The sequence below is a fragment of the Chiloscyllium plagiosum genome, unplaced genomic scaffold (assembly GCF_037043375.1).
Source record: "Chiloscyllium plagiosum isolate Xiang-an unplaced genomic scaffold, Cpla_swu_hap1 HiC_scaffold_26, whole genome shotgun sequence".
NCBI lineage: Eukaryota > Metazoa > Chordata > Chondrichthyes > Orectolobiformes > Hemiscylliidae > Chiloscyllium > Chiloscyllium plagiosum.
Window position 1 is genome coordinate 16934767 of NW_028270164.1, and position 19044 is coordinate 16953810.

Below are 19044 nucleotides of genomic sequence, written 5' to 3' on the forward strand. Positions count from 1 at the left end.
ATACATGAATGGGCAGGGTGCAGAGGGATACAGATCCTTAGAAAATAGGTGACAGATTTAGATAGAGGATATGGATCAGCGCAGGCTTGGAGGGCCAAAGGGCCTGTTCCTGCGCAGTAATGTTCTTAATTCTTTGTTCTAAAAAGAATTTTGTTAATTTGTTTTTACCACTGCATTAACTATTACTGCACTGCGCTTGAAACAAGTACCAAGTGCAGGTTTAGCTGAGCAAAAATCAAAAATTTGGAAATTACTGAAGTGCAGCAAATTGGAAAAGGAGTGCATCATTTGCCTCTGCCAATTCAGGGCTCTTTACAATCAACAAAATACCTGACATTCATCTGATCAACTGCGTCAATAGTTTGCATCCAGTGTAAAAATCAACACCACAACTTTGCTCCAATAGGCCAACCAGTTGAGTAGAGCAAACTTTGTTTGAACCGACTACTTATCAATCGGCACTCTTGACAAACCAGCAAAACTCATGTACCTCAAATAATGCGATCCACTGCAACGTCAGAGTCTTTGCTATAAATAAAGTATAACAGTGATGTATATATGTCCTGCATTACGTTTCTATTACTTACTTACTGTGTTTGCCATGCATTATTCAGCACTTCAAACCTGCTCCACTAATAGGACCTTGGCTGATCCATTCTCTATATGACAACTACACATGCCCACACATTCCTCATTCTCTTCCATACCCAAAAAGCCCTAATTTGTCATGAGATATTGAACAATATACATCCACAACCTTTGGAGTTGGGATTGTCAAAGATCACAATGCCAACAATGAATGGATATCTCCGTAACTTAGTCCTAAATGCATTTCCTAAGCCAGAGTTTGTGACCCTCAGCTGTAGTCTCGCCAACCAGGGGAAAGAAACATCTTCCTTACATGTAAGTTATCAGGTCCCTTAAGATTTTATATGCAATAAGATTACCTCTTATTTCTGGTGAAGAACAGGTCCAGTCTACTTGATCTCTCTATACATCACAATACTCTCTGCAACCCCTCCCCCGAATATTAGTACAGTGAATCTCTGTTGCAATCCAAAAGGCTAATATACCCTTCCTGAGGTAAGGAGGCCAAAGCTGTTCACAGTGCTCCAGGTTATGGTCTCATCAAAGTCTTGTGCAAATGACTCAAGCCTTTTTCATTATTAAGTTCTAATTCTTTTGGAGTAATGGCTGACATGGCATTTGCTTAGTTAGTTGTTTTTGTACCAGCACAATTAACTCTGATGTATACAAGGACATCCAGGTTCCTTTGAAAGCTACCATTTCTCATTCTCCCTCATACCCCTATGCAAAGTCAGTGCCAGCTGTGTGAAAAAAAACACAAGAACATTTACAAACACACCATGTTCCAGAGAAGCCGAAATGGATATGAATTCAGGGTGCAATCTAGCTGTAGTAGATCAGGGAGCACTCAGTGCTCAGCCTCACCTATGAGCAACTGCCGATTGAGTGATATACTGGAGAATTTGGGCCAACTGTGCAACTACTCCCAATCATAAACTACATATCATAGGAGAGAAAAGGGAAGCGTACAAAATTGGACAAGAAATGCATGTATTTTTAAACATTCAACTACATCAATGGAAAACCAGATTTTTCTGTTTAAGCTGATACAATTCTCAGCGCAGGGTGACACACTGGGCTTTCTTAATATTGCATGTGAACAAAATGAACCTCACTGTTATTAATAACCAGACATCCACAAAGCTATTGGAAAATTGGCAAAATGTAATTAGTGAGTTAATCCTGTTCTTACTTCCTCCTCTCAATCTGCTGCATGCTAAAATGGTCACAAAATAACGCGACATGTTCAGATTGAAAGGTGATTCAGCCACAGCACTGAACTGCCCAAAACTAGTCCGAATAGATCCTGAATTAGACCCAGAGTGCATTTTACTCATGCTTTATTACAAATCTTCAAGAAACAATCCCAGGGATGATTCAGTGGGAGAAATTCCTCAGTCCACAGTACTCACTGGAATAACATTAAAATCAAATGGCAAGCTCATGCTTGTGCAGTTGTTTGAAATTCCAAATTAACACTTTGACTCTGCCTCAAGATGTAAAACAAGTCAGTAGGCAGGACACTATAGGTTAAGCCTGTTAGAAAGGAATAGAGTGGCATGGGATACTGAGTATTTATCTCCTGCATCCATGAGGGGAGTTGGGGATAGAGGAGGAGGAGTAGGAGGAGAAAGACATCTCTAGAGACAGGAAAAATCTCTCTCAGGGGATAGTTTAAGCTATTTTTTTCAATAGCCTGTTAACATTACAGCCAAAGAGAGATGGGAAACTTTAGCTCCAGAAACTCATTTTAATTCCAATTAAATTGAATATCGTTTTTAAAAACAGTAGAATTTAAGAATTTGTCTAAAACTGTCATATCTTTAAAAATTTATTTTTAGAGAATCAGCCAATTTAAACAAAGGATAAATTATGGCAAGCAGCAAGATTTGAGAAGACTCCTGTGAATTAAAGTGTCAGGTCTTTTTTTTTAAAGCAGCAATTGCATTAGGAAAACCATGCAAAAAAAAAACTTCAAACACAAACAGAAATACGGAAGTTCACTCTGAGATTATTCAGAATTTGGTATGAAAGCTACATTCTGGCTCTATTTTGTAAAATTCAGCACCACTGCCTCTCAATGGAAAACACACATCAACGTCATCCATTCACAAATAACACCACCACATTTTGCCAAAGAAGTATGCTTTGTCTACAGAATTACAAGTTCCACATACAAACATTTCCCTACAATGCAGTCAGTGATCACGTATTAACAAGTCTTACTACTGTATATGCATCATCAAGCAAAATTGTGCAATCTGATAACTGATCTGCGAATGGTAGCAATCTGTGGAATCTGGCACTGACCCATTTGACTGCCATGCTTGCCTGAACAGAATTAATTCCCTAGCTTTGAGGCTGTGCCCTCACTGGGGACATTTTACCTTGCCACAGCCAGATTATGACAAGACTCTGCTTTTTCTAAACAGCCAAGTGGAGGAGAGACAGGAAGAGATCTAGCAGAACTAGTCTCTCAGAAGCACAGTTCCTGTTCATTGAACACAGCAGCTATGAGGAAATCTGTAGATCAGAAACTTAGTCTCCCAATGGAGGCTCTCTCTTTTCAGAAATAATCATCTGATGCCCTGTACAGAGTGAAGTGACCTGAACCAAGACAGCAACTATAATTAACATATACGGCCACTGGACTCATGGAAGAGGAGAACATCAGCCAGGCCCTCTGACCCCAACCTTTAAATGACTGAATCTTGTAGGTATATCAGGCATTTTGAAAATGATTTTAGGATGAATAGTGATGTCTACTACAGTTGAGCAGCCTTCTGAAACTCATCAAGACCTTGCTTTCCTAAATGAACCAGACAGGTGGGGATGGAGGTGGGGGTGAGACGAGAGAGAAGCATCAACATTCTATTTGAAAGGCCAATTTAGGCAATTTTGAGAAAATGGCTGAGCTTCTGGGAAATTCCGAAGGAAATCTTAAAACATGCCAGAAAGCAAACCTTCAGCTTAGGACCCATATCCCAAAACTCCTTATTTCTCTTACAGTTGCAAATTCTCCCTGTCTGACTTGAAAAAACTGTAGGAACAAATGCAGGTACACTCTTGAGAAACAAGCTAATATTCTTCAGCAGTGTAAAGAAACACATGTCCTGGGGTGTCATTTCAAATGAGAGTTGCAACACAAGATTCAAACATAAACCAGATGAGAAGCAACAACTAATTTTAACTGTGAATGTGGAAATAAAGCCAGCACATGGGTGAAGCAGATAGTCCAATACTGCATGGGGAATAAAACGATTCAGCGCAGTCTGGGAAAAGGGAAAAGAATTCAGTTAAAAGATCATGAAGGTGATTCTTATTTAACAGAAACTATGAGCCACATTTAAGGTTCTCAGGCAGCCTGTAATTTCTGGCTAAACATTATTCATATCTCCTTCCCTGGAATTTGCTATCTAAATAAGTCTTAATGTGTTTGACAAAACCTATATCAATGTATTTTGCCCAGAACGGGTTATGTGTAGTTCACAGAATATTCCTTTGGCACAAAGATGGCAAAATACAAGGCAAAACTAGAAACATGACATTTTATCAGAGCAATTTTCAAATATATCAAAATTTCAAAACATATAAATACATCAGTATAGGCAAGCTTCAAAGCAAACATTTACAGGTGCAGCTCACCCAATCTAATAAAGATGCAGTTCCTGTGTAAAACCACTTATGACATTAGACATGCAATGCAGTTAGAGGGAAGATGTGAATACTGATCAACGGCAAAGCTTGCATGGAAGATGGATTATCTACTAAATCTCCACACTAATCAGAATTACGAGACAGCATTTTATCAGGGTAGACTGACCTAGTGTAGAAGTGATGTATCCTAAGAAATGTAAATATAGCTGAATTTTAAAAAGATTGAAAGATATCTTTTATGACATAAACTGATCAGGTGGAGATCATCTGCAAGAGTATTTATACTGCAGTTGTATGTTTTAAGATAATACATTAATAGTAGAGTCCACTGAATCAAAAAAGGCTGATTTCATATAATAACAGTTAACACTGATGCATAACAAAGCTGACATTGTCAATCTACCAGCACTGTATACAGACAAAATGACAAAGCCAGAGAGACACTCTGCAGCTTGCTCCTTCACAGTAATCAACTGCACATTTAAAGAAAATTAGGGTCAACAGAAGGACATGAATTTCCAAAAGTTCATGCAACTAAAAATACAGTAACAAGAAGGGACCATCTCTCATAGTGTGGCAGGGGAATACAAACATATTCACAACGTGTTTTCTTTCAGGAACATGACACCAGACTATACATTGCATGGGGTAGCTGGCTCCAATTTGAAGGGCCAAGCATCGAAACACTGAATAGAATAGAATAGAATAGAATAGAATAGAATAGAATAGAATAGAATAGAATTAGAATAGAATAGAATAGGAGTCCCTTCAGCCCAACAAGTCCACACCAACCCTCTGAAGAGTAACCCATCCAAACCCATTCCCCTACCCTATTGTCCTATATTTACCCCTGACTTAATGCACCTAACCTACAGTCCCTGAACACTAATGGCAACTTAACATGACCAATTGACCAAACCTGCATATATTTGGACTGTGGGAGGAAACAGGAGCACCCGGAGGAAACCCACTTTCTTTTAACAATAATGCTTGTAAAATAAAGAATTGCATTCACGTAGCGCCTTTCAAAAGGCCCCAAAAAGTGTTTTACAATCAAGCATTATGATAAATAGGAATGAAGTACCAGTACTGCAACAACTGGACAATAAGTCAGTTTAAATATCAATACAAAGACCAACACCACAGCTTTTTACACCATATTGTCAAGGCAGCTAAATGATGAACAATTAGAAGCAGGAACCTTGTAGATGTGCATTCAATGATACCTGCCAGAGATGTATATATAAAATTGTGTATATCATGAGTGAAACGTCACAATCAGTCAATGCTCACAACTGCAGTATGGATGGTAAGGTACTACAGGGCACCTGGCACTCTATGAACCATTCAACAAGCCCTCAGGAGAACAGATGGAATAAAAGCAATTTGATGTTTATGAACCAGGGGAAAAGAGAAAGATAGAGAATCAGAGAAGTACAAATAAACTACAACACAGCAACAGGCCATTCAGCCAAATTGGTCTGTGAGAGTCAATTGCTAGATCATGTCTAGCCAATGTTAGGAAAATAAAACTGTACAAATATTAACAGTACAGCTACAAATAAATATCAAGAGTAATGGGAAGATATAGATAACTGGATATATTAATCCAGACAGCTGGATTACAGAGATAAGCGGTGCCTAGAAACTTTGTAAAATTGGTCTTTACAAAACATTTCTGTCATGGTTTAAACAAATAAATAGTCACATGATGTGGTACTTTGGTCACACAGAGACCATAGTTTGTGCTAATTTAGCTGATTTCATCCGATATAGTTCTGGAGTATTTAAATTTTGGAATTACTGCTCTCAGAGAAAAGGGGTCAATATTAGCCAGCAAAGTCTTTCCTAAAGTATACTCACGTAGAAACCAGTTGCAGGAAAGAAGAATCTGCCAACAATCGTGAATCAAACATGAAACATATCAGAGTGCAATTCACTCTCAAGATGAAATGTAAAGACAAAAAGATTCAAATTCATTCTGTTTTCATCTTAACAAGCTGAATGCCAAAACTCATCAAACTTGGTAATATAAAGTTTATGTGAACTCTACATTACAATTTATATTGTCTTGTCAAACATCAGAAATTTGTAAACAGTTTTCCAATGCCCAAACATATATAAACATGCCCTAAATCAATGTCAGTTTTGAATGTATCATAGTACGGTAAGACACTAGCATAACTTTTCCGAGTGTAGGATTCGGCAAAGGACAAAACAAGGGAGAAAAACGGACAGAGGGGAGAGAATATCCCAAATGTTTCAAACATTACTTCAATAGAGAGAGAGAGGGAGAGGGAGAGGGAGAGGGAGAGGGAGAGGGAGAGGGAGAGGGAGAGGGAGAGGGAGAGGGAGAGGGAGAGGGAGAGGGAGAGAGAAAATAATTGTGACAATTGTCTCTCTCTCGCTCTCTCCCCACCCCCAGGTGCTGACAAATAAGCTGTTGAGGCTGGCCACCCTCCTGCACTTTGCATAGATATAAACAGATACTCAACAATCTGGCTCAACAGCATGAAGAAGGGAAATTACAGCTAAATCCAAATTGGTCTTTGTACACATACATTCCAACAGGGTCTACTGAACCGTGGTAGTTGTGGTGGGGCAGGGGTTAAGCTGAATGCAATTCATTCCTCCATAAACTGGAAAGGATGGGGTGGGGATGGAATGAGGCTAGCTTTGGCAGTGTTATTACCAGCTCAGTCAACAGCAGTGCAAAAATCAAATATGCATTTCTGCTAAAGAAAAAAAGTGCATCCATTTTGTAAAAAATCAAATTGAATGTCAGTCAACGGTTGCCTAACTTCCTAGCATGTAACTGTAGATTATTTCCAGATAGCCTGGAATAGATGGGTCACAATCCTAGTGGCTGCATTCAGTTTGTAATTTGGGGCACGCCAACAGTTTCTATGAAGCACAGAATATCATCAATCCTTTAAAGAAACAAATTCAGAACAGATGTCTGAAATGTAAACATTAATATACAACTGAAATGGAATTTTAAGGAGAAACTATTTGTTGATACTTTTACTCTGATTTTCAGGTAAGTTTGTGCAATTTTTTCTCACCCTTTGATTTCAATAGGCACCTGCAAGTGATTTCAAGCTTAACATTTAATCTTAAGGGCCCACATGACTGTTATAAACCACTCGATCTTTGCTCAAGATTTCAGATATCAAAAGTGTGTTTCAGGTAGATAACAGCACTGTACGCATTTCCATATATCCATCATTCTCAAAATTATTTTTGAACATTTAAAAAATAAATACACAATGTCTGAAAGGTGACCCAATTTTGCTACATAGCTTTAATGCTATCTGTACTGCCAGGGCAAATACTTGAATGAAATTTTGTTTGGAAAATACACCAAACTACTAAACATTATCTGATAGCAAATTAAAGTCCATTATTAAGTATACAAAGGCAATGAACTCCCACCATGGTTACAAATTAAGGGCACTTCCTCATGATGCACCCCAAACAATAAGATAAAGCCCATTTCATTTACAGTCCAGAGCTGTTTTTGCATCTAGCTGCACACGCACACCGAGTTTTGGATTCTTGCTCCATCTATATAGCAAGGTGGTTGCAACAAAAATGGGAAGAGAGGCTGCTCAACAATCGATCTTGAATTTCAGAGAACAACACGATGCATTCGGTTTTGTGTAATGCTACATCGCATACCATTTTCTTCTCTTGGCCAGTCTTACGTAATTGTGTAGACAAACTAAAGGGCTATCCAGTGCTGCTAATATTCCAATTGCTGGTTTAACACATTTGTAATTCAGCAGGTTCAACTCACGATAAAAAAGGCAATAAACCCATTGTGCAACCTATGCACCACAAAAACAAAGTGGTGCTCTTTTTAAACTTTCTAAAAATTGTATATGTTGGAAAATGTGAAGCAAATTAAATGCTGATTAGGTCAGATAATTTTAAGTTTGACTGGTTTCTTCCACATCACAGCTATCCTGCAAACTTCTCACACTGGGGAGTGCAGGATTTTCCTTTCCCCTCAAAAAATAAGCCTCGTGATAAGAAAAAGCTGTTCTGGTTATAAACAAGTGTGATTGTTTTTCTCTTTCCCCCCAGCTGCAGCACACACCCCCAGTGATCTAAGGTGACCTTGCACCCTTTTGTCCCGTGGCCTGCCCCATTAATCAGCCATTTAACGATGGATAGTCACACAACAAAAGCTTCAGAATGTGTTAATAGCCTATTCATGAAAGGTGAGAATAAGCTGACGTGCCATCTTCCTTCAATAGCACATATGGTTACGACTACAGAATTTTCCTAATGTGTCGCCTGTCATCTACCCAAACAATAGAAAAATAATAATTGGTGCAATGGATTTTGCATGCTGGTCAATTTAAAGCAACTCTTTTTTTAAAAATGTGCAAGTAAATACTACATAACACTCCCTCAGGAGGCATCATCATCTATAACTATATCAAATAGTGGGTTTAGCATTCACCTAGATCCTGCAAGTTTTTACTGACTCCATTCTGCCTCTTAAATACTCATCACGTTTGTCAGTATATCACTTGCTGCCACCCTTTCCTGAGCCTGCCCCTGATTCAAAATGGCATCCCAGACGGGATAAGCATAAATGAAATGATTGCATTAAGCATATTTTATGTGTACCAGTTTTCCAGTACCCTTTTTCAATCCTTTGAAATTGAAAAAGGGTACTGGAAGACATTGGTACACATCAAGTTAAACAGTAGATAATCTAACCAAAATTACTCAAGCTAATGTGACAATGCCTGGACGATTCAAGTTTGCTCAGACATATATTAGCATCACTGATCTCTGACAAGCTGCAGCTGAAAATGGAATGTTTTGTTCCACAATGACTGTGCATCAATATGCTGCAGGCTCGGAGAATGCCAGAATACACGGCATGTCACCCCTAGTCGCAAAGACGTAGTCGTCCTGGAACTCCAAAGACTGACATGCCAGAAGATTTTTCTGAAAAACGTAGCTTCGTACTTCCATTTGCTGCCTTCCAAATATCCTAAACAACACTATTACATGCAGATATTCAAAACTTCAAACAATTAAATACAGAATAGGAGCAATTGTTCCTCCACGGTTTTACTTAAGGAGAATCAAAAGGTGCAGTGTTGACAGGGCATTTCTCCACTTCACTTTACAAAATATCGACACAGATAAGTTGGAACTGCATAAACTGGGAAAGCATTAAAGAAAATAAAGCTGGCCTCATTTAAAAACTCTGCAATTTAAAAAAAGATGAACCCACTCTCATCAAGAATTCAAATGCCACAGCAAGGTGGGGATTCTTTTCTCAGGAATATCCCCAATTACCTTCTGATGTTAAATTGAGCTCATTTCCACAATTCCAATAGCAACTCATATTTACACCAAAGATTTTACCCTGGTATAAGTTTTCAAGTGCCCGCCATTGTAAATCTGAGGATTAACCTATAGCAGAGTAAAACTAGCATAAAAACTGACCTCTGATGATTGATTCTTTGCCTTGAACAGAGAAGCAGCTGCATAAATGTCTTAGAGATACAAATCACTATTTTCTTGATTTTTCTCGACCCATGTAGGGATTTAAATGCTGCTGCCATTTTAAGCTAGCGTTACTACCCTGCTTTGTGTTAGTGTAAGCAGGCTGTATCAGTTTATTCTGGGCGATACCTTAAGAAATTTAAAAAGGCAGCAGCTGCTAATCCAGTATACACAGGACATGTGCAAAAAGAAATTAACTTGTGCCAGTTTTTTTTTTAAATATAAACTCGCCCTGGAAGAGGACAATGGCCAACTTCAGCAATTCAACAGCAGAGGCAAAAAGAAAGACCGTGAAAGCTGGAAACTCAAAATAAAAAGACAGAGCACAGGGAATGGAGAGCATGAGGGGGATGGGGTGAATGTAAAAGAGAGAGAAAGACAATGAATTCAGTTTTCAATGGGATGTTTTAGCTTATACTGCCATTATTTTCAATTTAACACTTTATGAACGCAATCTTGAAGATTATGCATTGTATTTCTGGAATGCGTGTTTTTTTTCTGAAAAGGTGCTACTTTACCAAACACCTGATTTAACCGGTAAAGAAAAGTTCTTTGTTTTAAAGGAGTACTCATGGGCAATAATTCTACCCTAAGTATTTGCTTGAAAAACAAAACTCTATCCGCAGAGTTTATTTTCCTTATCTTCCACTAGATTTGCCACCACCCTGTCCTGCTATTTTACTGAAAGGAGAAAACAGCAGGGGTTGGAGGGGGTGGAGGAAGCTAATCAAACAGAATGTCACATCTTAGCTCCTATCTCAACACTGTGGTAAAGAACTAGGCCTCAACTAGAAGGACAAGCATTGGACGATTTTTCATTCAATTTGCTTTTCTTCTACAAACAAAGAGAAAGATACTTCACGATGAGGTTGTACCCTGACATCCCTTCAAATCTGCAATTAACAGTCATGCCAAATTCTCATTTGCATTCACTGACAATCACCATTTTTGTGAAAAACACTTCTTTCTTTTTCTGTGGACCTCAGTGTGTAATAACTCCAGTCTCTTCATGCCACAAGTAGGCTAATTAAGTTGTTGCTGATTGCTTGAATTATTGCAGAAAGCATACTATATGGTTCCCTTCCACTCTATCACATTCTTCATCCCTAAAATCACTGAGCTCACTTGAGCTACAATTCCACAAGTACAGTTCCATAACTTGCTGGTATCTTCTGACAACTTGTCAGTTTTCATACATAATTTGGATATTGGTGCCATTCAAGCTATTCACCTGTGGGTGACATCATAGTCAAACAGCCTTTTGCCTATACAGATACTTTCCACTAGAATCACTAGATAGGGGAGAAAGGGAATATTGATTAACCTCCCCCCTTCACATAGCTCAGGGAAACTGGAGTCAACTATAATACCCACACTATAATTGTTTGTCAGTACATCGCGCCAAATTTCTACTGACTCAATGTACTGATGTGTCATTAGATTAAGAAATTTATGAAGTCAATTTGAAGAAAGCAATAACAGCTTAGCTACTTCCAGTGGCTGAGTTTAGCCCCTTCTGATTCAGTATGATGTGGCTGCAACTCTCTGCCTGAGCCAGAATTTTTTTTAGGGGTGGAGGGGGTATCCAAATCCCACTCCAGAAACAGAATCCAGATTGATTACTGAGTTTAATCTTGAGAGAGCACTATATTGCTGAAACACCATATTTCAGGCGAGATAGTTGTCCACTGTGCATAAACGATCCCATGGCCCTCTCCTTGCCAACAATTTTAACTTTGAATAAAAGTTAATATATTATCGTATTACGAAATAGTTGCTGTGGACAAACTGACAGTCACATTCGCCTGGAAATGTGATTACACTTCAGGAGCAATTCACTAGCAATAAAGCACTTTGGCACATCCTGTGGTCATAAACAGCACTATAGAATTGCTAGTGCTTCCTTCTCTTTTGTAAAAAATATATCAACTAATTTCACGTTCACCTCTCCCACCACTCTACATTTGCAGTCTGAAAATATCAAAGATGTCATACAGCTGCTAATACACTATATCACTTATTTACTTGTCCATTGCCATTGACATAATTGACCACTGCTCCCATCTTCATTACAATGAACTAGTGATGAATCTCTAAGGCACTACCCTCTCTAACCTTATCCCCACCCATCCTAGTGCCAGTCAGTTCCATTTATTACAGTGATTTCTCCTTTTATACCCATGTACTTTCACCATGAGCCATGTTTCCATCCAAGACAATCAAACACTGATTTCCAAAACATTGTCCCTTGCAACAACATCTCCAATCAGAGATCTATGGATCTGTATGTAGATGCCATCCAAATCTATTCATCTGCTCTCAGCTATGATCACCTTTAAGTATTTGATGAAGGCTTTTGCCAACTCCAACATCAGCAAGATCATTGTAGTCAGGTTTCACTTTAGAAAATTCACACCTCAGCCACTAATCCAACCACCATCACTGATGCCCAGTCAGAATCTCCAGTGACATTTGATGAAATAAAGCTTCAAATCACACATCTGGTTCAACACCAAGACTAACAATATGCCACCTCCAGATCACAGATACCTGGTGGTAGGGTCCGTTTGGAGATGGTGGAAATGATGGCGGATGATACCCTGTATATGGAGGTTGGTGGGGTGGTAGGTGAGGACCAGTGGGGTTCTGTTCTGGTGGCGGTTGGAGGGACGGGGCTCAAGGGCGGAGGTCTGGCGATGGAGGAGTCCAAGGACCTGCATTGTCTGGCGATGGAGGAGTCCCTCCTCCCTACCTTTTATCTTAGCCTGCGGGACACACTTTCCTCGACAGTTGGAGGAAGAACGCCTCATCTTCTGCCTAGGAACGCTCCAATCACAAGGGATGAACTCAGATTTCTCCAGTTTCCTCATTTCCCCTCCTCCCACCTTCTCAGTCAAATCCCTCGAACTCAGCACCACCTTCCTAACCTGCAATCTTCTTCCTGACCTCTCCGCCCCCACCCCCACTCCGGCCTATCACCCTCACCTTGACCTCCTTCCACCTATCGCATTTCCAACGCCCCTCCCCCAAGTCCCTCCTCCCTACCTTTTATCTTAGCCTGCTGGACACACTTTCCTCATTCCTGAAGAAGGGCTCATGCCCGAAACGTCGATTCTCCTGCTCCTTGGATGCTGCCTGACCTGCTGCGCTTTTCCAGCAACACATTTTCAGCTCTGATCTCCAGCATCTGCAGTCCTCACCTTCTCCTCTCCATATGCATCTCTAGTGAAAAGCATTATCATTGTGTTGCTCATTAAGGGCTTAGACAGAGAGGAATTGCTCCCATTGACATCAGAGTCGAGAACCTGAAGACACAAAGATTAAGTGACCGGCAAAATAACAAAAAGACGTTATGAGAAAAAGCTTTGTTGCATAGCAAGTGGCAACAAAGTGAAATATGCTGCCTGAGAGGTGCTAGAGGTGGACAAAACAGTGACTTTCAAAAGAGAACTCAACAGGCAGCTGGAGGAAAAATACTTAAAGTTTCAGAAAAAGGATCCAGAGTGAGACTAACTAAATTACTCTCACAGAAAGGTGGCATAGGCTTAAGGGGCAAATGGCCTCTTTACATGCTGTAACCATTCTGTGTTCCTTTTTACAAATGAAGTTACTATCATATTGGAGATGAAAAGTCACTGACAAGTCAGTTAGGAATTAACAAGTTACTGCTGGATATATGGTGCATAACAGAATCATGTTTTATAGCGCTCTCAATTCCATTTCTAAAAGCCCCGAGGATATATGTGCTGTCCTAGTACTGATAGAAAACATGTGAATTCCAGGTCAATGCCAAATTAGCTGATCCAAACGGAGGTGGAAGAAACCGTCACAAAGGATGCTTCTGAACATTTACTTTCTCAAGAATTCTCATTTAGCTGAGGTTTCAGAGCATTGCTGCAACCTATGGAATCACGTGTCACACCTCCTGATTGAAGGGGAAGACGTGAGAACATTCAAACGCAAGAGTTTTCACTGACAACTCAGCGCAACTCCTCTGGTTAATTTGGCACCAACATTTGAGTCATAAGCCCTATATACACAGCTGATCAATAAGATCCTACATGTTCACAATACGTCGTGCCACTGTTCCACTTAACTCTCAATGTGCAACTTAATCAGGAGAGGGAGCATAAGAAAAATGCTATCCATTCACTATTGGAAAAGATCTTGAAATTAGCACAACTGCAAAGTAATATCCCATAAGTATGCCTAGTACATTGTAGAGAAACACTCAGGAACAAACATCTTGCTGCAATTTAAAGGTCAGAAAAGGAGGCATCCGAAACTTGACAGCCAATCCACACATTGCATTGCATAAAAGTCACAGACCAGAGGGCACCAGATATGATACCCACACATTTTGGAATGAACTGACCTAAACTGGGCATTACAAAAAGACTGGATGTCCAGCTGGAAAATATTTCAGGGTCATCAGCTTTCATTACTTTTTGGTGAACCTTGCTGCAAGTATGTGGGTTGGACAGTGAGGCATGGAGAATTGCGCCCAGCAAATATATCTTTCTTTGGAAATAACAGCTATAAAGTTCATACACCAAGACTGGCCACTTGCGTGAGACAGAATCAACTACATGCCTGCATGGGTCTAAGGGGTGGTGTGGGCAGCACGGTGGGCACAGTGGTTAGCACTGCTGCCTCACAGCACCAGAGATTCCCGCCTCAGACGACTGTCCGTGTGGAGTTTGCACATTCTCCCCGTGTTTGCGTGGATTTCCTCCGGGTGTTCCGGTTTCCTCCCACAGTCCAAAAAAATGTGCAGGTTAGGTGAATTGGCCATGCTAAATTACCCGTAGTGTTAGGTGACGGGATAAATGTAGGGGAATGGGTCTGGGTGGGTTGTGCTTCGGTAGGTCGGTGTGGACTTGTTGGGCCGAAGGGCCTGTTTCCACAATGTAAGTAATCTAATCTAATGTAAATCAGGTAAAGGTTTCAATAGCAACCCATGTCATACCATTTTATTGTGATAATATACCAATTTCATTCAATATTCTTTTCCTAGTCTCAACTGGACGGTCAATAATATAGGAGTTTACTTATCAAAAGGGGAAGAAATCAAACTTCTACTTTTCCCAAGTGCTTTGCAGAGATCAAACAAAGATTAACAGTAGGTTAGAGGAGATATTAACTTTCAAAAGTAGCTCATTGTTTGTAAAGCATCTTCGGATAGCCTAAGATCGTGGAAGAGGCTGTGAAATAGGAGGTGGGTAACAAAATACTTGGCCAGAGATGGTCAAGAAAGTTTAAGGAGGTTCTTAAATAAGAGGAAGGCAGAGAGATTTAGGGTGTGAATTTCAGAATGTGCAATAGAGATAGCGATGTGCAGAAGCATCAAGAGTTAGAAGATCAGAAAGTTGGATGCCTTTTGGGGTAGGGGAGAAACACTGTGGTTGTAAGGTTGGAGGACGTTACAGATGTGGGACAGTTAAGGATGCAAGTACATTTAAACATAAGGTTGAGATTCTCAAAATGTAGATCAAGTCAACTAGAACTCAATACAAGTAACAAAGACAGGGACATTGATGAGCAAGATCCAATATTTAATTGTCTCAAAGAATTTCATATACAATTAATTCAATACCTTGATGTGCACAGACTAATTTATACAAACATGCCAGCCACTTTTCACAGCAAGGATACATGAACAGTTAATTAATCAGTTTTTAGTGTCACTAGTTGAGGGGAGAATATTCACAGATCACCGGAAGGATCTTTTGAAAAGTCTTATGATCCTGCCCCATTAGCTATCTGACGAAGGTGCAGCACTCCAAAAGCTGGTACTTCCAAATAAGCCTGTTGGTCTATCACATGGTGTTGAGAGATTTTTACCTTTCAAGAATGGCAGAGGATCTTTAACACCTACAGAACAGTACAACAAGTGAGATGTCAGTTTCAAATCTGATCTGGAGGACAGTGCTTCTGCTATTATGGTAGTAATGTACTGAGGTGTCAGCTTATATCAGTGTATGTCACCAAACGAACAAGAATTGCAAACTTCTGAATCAGGAAAGAGTGCTGCTAACTTTGCCAAACCTGACAATCTAAAATTGACAACTGATACAGATCCGGCAGTAGACAACCAATGATCTTTGAAAGGTTTCTTTCACCTTCTTCAACTAAATTTTCTCCTTTTACTGCTCTCCTTTTACAGCATGTGGCTTCCTGCTGACACAAGATTCAACAGGAGAGTCCACACTTTATCATAAGGTCTCCCATTCTTTACACATGAGCAGTAATATTAAACATCTGTCAAATAGTGGGTTGCTCAAATAGTGGAGTTGAGGACAGACAAAGTGGTGAAACATACAGGAATCACAGCTAAAGTCAATCCTACTTACATCCAACATTTATATTCAAGAATTCCTAAATATTGCTTAACATTAGGTTTGCGCCAAAAAGAGCTATCCATTACACTTGACTGTTATCTTAATATTAATTCCTGATCATGCCCTACTCAAAATTATTGGAAAGAATATTTAATCCTGAAATTTGAATGCTTAAAATTATCAGATTTAAATTAATCCCAAAATGAATAACTCGAGTGAGCAGAAACTTTGGCTAACATTTTACCAATCTAACCTTGCTGTGTTCTTCTCTTACTTTTAGTTAATTCACCACTGATCAAGTAGCAATTGAGGGACATGAAAACACAGAATCTAAGCAGAGAGTTTACAGTGTGTAATGTTCTCGTATACGAACTAATGCAGGCAAAGAAAATCAGTTCCAGATGGGAGCAGTGTTTTTGTCATGGGATTTTATTTTTAAGAAACAGCTGTGTTGGAATTTATAGAATAATTGTCTTAAGTACCATTAATAATTTTACACCAACAGAATGCTAGAAATGACGAGGAACTGAAGAGTTTTTGATAGATGTGAGGAAAAACAATACAGAAATTAGAGATGGGATGCAAGGAATGCATTGCAAGATGGCACAGTCCAATTAGGCTGAACTTGTTTTATATTTTGAAATGAATTCAAATACATTCACACGTCACAAAAGATGAAGTTGCCTATGGATATTGAAAATTCAGAAATTCCACATGATCCAGGAATCTGGATGGCCTACAATCTTTTCCTGTTTACAGCTACATATCAGAGTTACAGGATTTATTTGTAGAAGTTGCACATTAGAATACATCAGCTGTTTGAAAACACCAGGAAGATAATCTGGCAAAATGCAGAATAACGTGGTTGAGCATAATAATACGGGGGTCAATTAGGCCCATGGCTGACCTGCAAACCTGAAACTATAAGCCTTGTCTAAAATGAAAATTGTCAAAAGTCTTCCAGGTCCATACTTTCGGAACATGAAAACCTGCAGCTGTTAGCAATTACAGATAAAAGTTTCACAGGATGACACAATCGTATCCTCCATCGCTCAGAGACAATGCAGTGGAGATACTGTGGGATGCAATTCACGATTTTACACATCGGGTACGGTTTGAAACGCCATTTAGTCTATCAATGGTGCGATATTTATACCACCACACAAACGCACGCAAGTCTGCAACAAAAAAAATCCTCGCTTCTGAACTGCCCATTCTGCTGCCTGCGGCTTGGCACAGATAAGAATCGCGGCCAAGACTTTAAAGAAAAACATATTCGCCTTCCAATTACGCTTTATGGCAACGACAACAAAGTATGAAACACACGGCGGAGGAGTTACAGTGACTCTTAGTCCAGTCAGTCAAGTCTCATTTTTTAAAACAAAACATAATCCACCTAGACAGGGTTTCGGACCCCAACACCCCGAGAGAAACAGAAAAGGATCTTCTGCTTACATTCATGACACAGACAGGAGGGGGCTGGGGATGCTGCATAAAATCAAGAATTTCTACTAGACAAAGTTAAAGGCACCAGAAATATATGCGTACTTATTTGCACCAAGAGGATTAATGACGTTCCCCCGGCATCATAATCACCGACATGTCATCAAACTGTTTAAAACATTTAATCATGTGGCAACCACGAGAGAGAGAAATAAAAGATAAATCACAACCTTGGACTGGTAGAAAGAGAGAGGACATAAACAGGAGAATAAAGACAGAAGTCTATAGATAGATTTAGTCATTTTTTTTCGGTTAAAGACTTTTGGAGAGAAAGAAAGAAAATCCCATGAGAGGAGAGAGAGAGGGAGGATTTCCCAACGTGCTGGGAGGTTCCAAACACTTGTTATGAAGATAAAGATTTGGGATCCGACAGTCAGGCACGAATGCCGTAAGGGAACGGGGGGGGGGGGGGGGGGAAACAATCTTTTCACTTAAATTAAAAGTTTACGATATTGTTTTTTTTGGGGGGGGGTAGAGGAGGAGAATAAACGACGGGGGGGGGGGGGGGTACAGAGAGCTAGCCGTGGTGTCCTTCTGTTTTGCGCGAAAATTCTCTTCCTGACCTCCCAGTGGACCATTGAAAATAAATAGATAAAGCGCAACGAAAAGTCAATGACAGGTAAAAGTAATGAAAAGCTGAGGAAGGAGAGTGGGGTGTTGAGGACGGTGTGTGTGGGGAGGAAAGGAGGAGGAGGAAGGGGGGGGTGTGATGTTGTTATTGTTGTTGTGGAGACCTCGAGATCAACACATTGACTCGCGGCCTGCGCCACCGTCTCCCCTACAACAATATTTATATTTTATTTATTTTTGTGTGTGTGTGAAGGGGGGGTGGGGGTGGTGAGAGCAGTATTTTTGTTGTTGTGTGTATGTTTGAGAGGTTTGATCTGTTCTGTTTCCACGCCGGCGGGGATTGAGGGGAGGGAGGGAGGGAGGGGGGTGCGTGAAGAAAAGAAAAACACAACTCACCGCGAAAACGCCACCGGCGGCCGTCGTCGACCTCCTCCCCCGACATCTTCCTTCCCCCAGATGGAATAACAAGTGGGAAAAGCGAGAGGAAGCGCCGCCTGGGCAGAGCCGGCACCATCGGCGCGTTTTTTTTTAACCTCCAAAATAAGATTTGAAAATCCTCATAAAGAACAATAGAGCGCTTGGACAGGAAGTCACTGGGTGGCGCCATTGCTGCTGTGACGCCGCCGGGGGTCAGGGGTCACCGTGGGGCGGGACCACGGGCAAAGGGGCGGGGCAACCACGCCCCGCCCCTACCCCACCCCAGTCAGCATTCAGCCTGCTCCACGTGGCTCAGGCCAGCCTTCCCCATTCACTGTCTCTGACATGACACTCAGTGCCAAGGACCACCCTCACCATGTACCACCTTCACAGTGCATCACCTTCACGACACACCACCTTCACCATGTACCAA

At 40.4% G+C, this 19044-nt stretch overlaps 1 protein-coding gene across 3 annotated transcripts in view; it reads right to left on the reverse strand.

Moving 5' to 3' along the window:
- Window positions 1–18800, reverse strand: part of LOC122563109 (ubiquitin carboxyl-terminal hydrolase 49-like) — a 68786-nt gene extending 49986 nt beyond the window's left edge. For 2 of the 3 annotated variants that reach the window (XM_043716549.2, XM_043716546.2), the window contains exon 1: window positions 18591–18800. The gene's annotated coding sequence lies outside the window, so the exon portion shown is untranslated. Of the gene's footprint in view, window positions 1–15322; window positions 15655–18590 lie in introns of those variants that run through there. The other variant, XR_015750902.1, reaches the window with a different exon arrangement.
- Window positions 18801–19044: the final 244 nt, after the last annotated feature.